The 4,497-nt window shown below is 35.8% G+C and overlaps 1 pseudogene across 1 annotated transcript; it reads left to right on the top strand.

Annotated features, from left to right (window-relative positions):
* The first annotated feature begins 1,580 nt into the window (after positions 1-1,580).
* LOC307196963 (zinc finger protein 396-like) lies at positions 1,581-2,668 on the top strand (annotated as a pseudogene). Its single transcript has one exon. The product of its transcript is annotated as a zinc finger protein 396-like (transcript).
* The last annotated feature ends 1,829 nt before the right edge of the window (positions 2,669-4,497 follow it).

The raw sequence follows: 4,497 nt of genomic DNA, 5'->3' as shown, positions 1-4,497 counted from the left end.
AGACCCATGCATAATACAACTGTCTAGGATTTAAGCAATTAAAAAATGTTGAGTATTTGTATAAACAGTGAGGGCCAGGTTTAACATATGGCAGGAGAGTGTAGACAAAATGGGATGATTGAGTTAGATTGGGTGATTAGAAATAACAATGTGTACATTGGAAGGTGAAAATAATCTTGAGGATTTTTCTACCAGTGGTTGAAAGTTTGATTTAAGGCACATAAATATGGTCACTTTATTCCTGTCCCATAATTTGTATTAGGCAAAATATTTTCTATCTCTGCCTTTTAATCTTAAAGCTAATTTGTAATTTTAGAATTTATGGTAGGAATTTTAAACGAATACACATGGGTAAAGTATTATATAAAGAAAATGTTAAGTGCCATTACATAAATTCAATTTAAAATATTACCTTTGCCTTGTAATCTGCTGGTATTTATTTTGGGAGACCCTAGTTACCCTGTATTAGGTATATTCATCCAAACACAGTTAAAATAAACCTTGTAATAGAAGAAACAAGTCTAATAGCTAAAATCAATATAGAATTACATTAGTGAGTGTACAATGTTTCACTGCTGAAAATTAATTCTAATTACAGTAATAAAAGTCTTTTAACTGACATCTTCACCTGTCATTCCTTTAGCTAATGGGAAGATATAAATGTACACAGAAAAATGTTTTACTGAATTATAAGTGTGATAGGTTTTCATAGACCAAGAAAGATCAGGCCTCTGAGAAACACATTAGTATATGTTTCTCTTATTTCTAAAAAGGCAAATGCTAATTAAAAGTGCTACAGTTCTTAATTCTATCCTTGGGAACTTATATGCCTTTTCCTATCTCTTATCCTACTTGTTTATGGGCCCTATTTAAATTTTCTGAGATGAACATTAAGAATCTTTTATTAAATGGATTATTAATGATTAATAGAAGTTACAAAAGTAGAATTGCAAGTGTAATATTTTAAATTATTAAGTGAGGAAATTTAATTTTTGTGAAGTATTCACAGTTAAGTTATAAAAATTTTATTTAATTGAACATCTAAAATAATAATTTTCTTATCCTAAATAAACACAGATGTATATGCTTTTCAGTTTTGTACCAGGTGTAGATTTAGGCCAAACTGCCCAATTCTCACTAATTTGTGAGTGTTGTGGTCACTTCTTTCCAAGAAATCATAGGATAGATGAGTTGAACACATTTAACCACCATCTCTTTTGCCAAAATTTCATATGTAAAACATCCTAAGTAGACATCTTAAAATGTCTTGATTTTGAAATGTGTAATGCAAATTGTCTTTGAAATTCTGCTGCTATAAAAAGGTAAGGAAAATTAATTTAAAATAAACTTCACTTTCATAATAATTTTGAATAGCTCTGGATAGTTTTAGGAGAGTAAGATTCTTTGATTCATGTTTTAAGCTGTGAATAGGAGATAACATTAAGAAAATATTCCCTGGCTTCCCCGGCTTCTCCCCCAAAACGTGGGGTCATCCTTCCTAGGCTGGAGGAATGTCCATAAGGAGAGTTTCACCTTCTTGAAGATTAAAGCCTAGCAGTCCTGAGCTATTCCCAGTCCAAATGTCTGCAAAATTGAGAGAGACATCAAAACTCCTTCCACAAATTTCAGGGGGCCCTGACTGCATTCTGGTAATGAAGGTGAAAGAGGGAGGGCAGGCCCCTAATAGGGTCTCCAGCCGCCACTGGAGCAGTTACTACAGCTGAGACCTACCACCAGCGGTTCAGGCAGTTTGACTACCAGGAGTCACCTGGGCCCCAGGCAGCCCTGAGCCGGCTCCATGAGCTTTGCTGTCAGTGGCTGAGGCCAGAGGTTCACAGCAAAGAGCAGATCCTGGAGCTGCTGGTGCTAGAGCAGTTCCTGTCCATGTTGCCTGAGGAGCTGCAGGCCTGGTTTCAAGAGAACCGACCAGAGAGTGGAGAGGAAGCCATGGTGATGCTGGAGGAGCTGGAGAAAGGGCATGACAGGGCAGCTGAACAGGTCTTTTTTGGACAAAATGAGGACATGCTTGCAAAGAAGCTACCAACTTGTGAAATCACTTAGGAAACACCATGTAACCAGCTTAAGCCCACAAAAAAGCAACTGCAGCGGGCATCGAAGTAGCTTCACACCTTAAGACAAAATGTTAGAGACACCAGAACTATAAATGTGAAATCAGCTGCAAGGCAAAAGACTTCTTCAGGCAAAGAACTGCATTACAAAGTTTCTAATACTCTTCAAATGAATGCTTCCCAGAGTTTCACATTTAGAGGAACTTGTGAACAAGATAGAAAGTTTGAAAGAAGACAGGGAAACCGTCCTTGAAAAAAAAAAGTGTGATGAATGTGGGAAAGCCTTTAGTCAGAGCTCAGCCCTTAATCGACATCAGAGAATCCACAGTGGAGAGAAACCTTATACATGTGATGTGTGTGCAAAGGCTTTCAGCCGAAGTGCAATCCTGATTCAGCATCGAAGAATCCACACTGGGGAGAAACCCTTCAAATGTCATGAATGTGGGAAAGCCATTAGTCAGAGCTCGAATCTTTGCAGACATAGGAAAAACCATGCTGGAGAAAAAAGTCCCATCAGCGTCGTGAGGGAGTCAAAGCATTTACAGAGAACTTTTTCAACAGGGGAGAAGACACAAGGCACCAATACTCCTTTAGTATAAATCGGTAGTTTCAGTGGGCACCAGTTTCCTTTCAAAGGTTATAAAAGCCACAAGAGAGAATGTAGAATATTTTCTGTCAGCATTGTTTGCTTTTCTGCTTTTCAATAGTGTCAGTTCAGATGTTTGAGATTCTAAAGCTTAAATCGGATTTCCATCCCTAGTGCAGCTGTTGAAAAGATATTCTCAGACATGTTCTACTGTTTCCATTATTAACACAAATAATGAACTAGTATGTTCCTTTTTAGACAAGTACATTTTCCCTATTGAGAAGGAATGTGTGAGTTAGTATATAAGTGGGTATTCTCCATTTCATTACTAGAACATTGGAGTTATTAAACCAAAGATTAAATCAGTTTTTTTAAAAAAAATGTCCTGGGAATTCCCTGGCAGTCCAGTAGTTAACACTCCATGCTTTCACTGCTGCAGGCTTAGGTTTGATCCCTGATCAGGGAACTAAGATCCTACAAGCCATGTGGTGTGGCCAAAAATAATAATAATAAAATAAAATAAATTTCCTGTTTTATTTTCTATTACCAGATTCAAAATATGAGAATAAGATTGAGGAGACCCAAAAGAATATGTACCTCAAGACCTAAGCTGAAAGGTCCAGGGTCATTGTTAGGAAGCAGGTGAGTAAAGGGACTTTACTTATCTCTTATGAAAATCTGAGAACATACATATGGTTTTGTTTCAAATTTTTAAATTGAGGTATAGTTGATGTATAATGTCATCTATACATACTGTTGATGATACTAAGTAATTTCCTATGTAGGAAAAAAATGATCTCCTTTACAATTTATATTGGAAATATCTCAGTGAAAGCATTAAGATTTGCTCTACATGTCTTCAGGAAGTGGCCTAAATATGATGAGTGTTCTAATAAAGAACAGTTATCTGTGGGTGCTTATATAAATTTGTTGATCAGCTTAACATAAAGAAATAAGGAAGATGAAGAAAAAACTGTCCAAACAAGACTGATGTTACCTGGTAAGTGCAGCACATAATGGAAAAGTATACTTACCTGGAAATGAGAACACTTAACAGCTGATGACTATCCTTCAGAGTTCTTCATAGCTTCTGTTCTGGCATAAATCAGCTGTGAACACGTTTCAGGTGTCACAGGACAACCTTTTCAGGGTCTTATGCATTCTTAGTAAGATGAGTTTCTAGCCAATTTATCATGATGTTAAGACCTTGGATTTTGATACTCTTATACAAATGAGAAAATCACTAAGGTTCAATTTAAAGAGTCCATTGAGTTTAACCCACATTTAATTCAATCAGATTCTCTTGTTTAAAAAGTAAATGACTGGTATTTTTTAAAAGTATTCTGACAGTATATAACATAATGTCGTCCTTTCCAGGAATTCTTAATAAAACTCTGTATGTATTACAAGAATACATGGATTATCGTGTCTCCCATGGTGCCACCGTTACCCAGTATGGAGGTAACCATGAGGAATGAAAGTACTTAGAAGGAGAAGGGAAGATAGGCCTCATGGTGAACTTCTTTGTTCCTCATGAAGTGTGAACATTTCATCATCAGAAAATCCAATCATATCTAGTGCTTGGAGTAACTCCTGAGACAAATGTGGAATTACATGCTCTGCTTAGTTAGAATACTGATAAATATAAGATTAGTAAGGGGAGAGATGAATACAAATTTTAATTTTAGAATTTTTTGATAATGATTATACTCGTAACTCTAGTAAATATGAATAAATATTGAGTTTTGTATCTTTTCATTTACTAAAAATGTAGGAGTCAAAAAAAAAAAGAAAATATTCCCTGACTGGGAATGCAACTGGAAGTGCAACTGTTTGTAAAAA

Source organism: Stenella coeruleoalba, assembly GCF_951394435.1.
Source record: "Stenella coeruleoalba genome assembly, chromosome: 14".
Taxonomy (NCBI): domain Eukaryota; kingdom Metazoa; phylum Chordata; class Mammalia; order Artiodactyla; family Delphinidae; genus Stenella; species Stenella coeruleoalba.
Note: the sequence above shows the minus strand (reverse complement) of the source record. Positions and strands in the feature narration are given on the sequence as shown.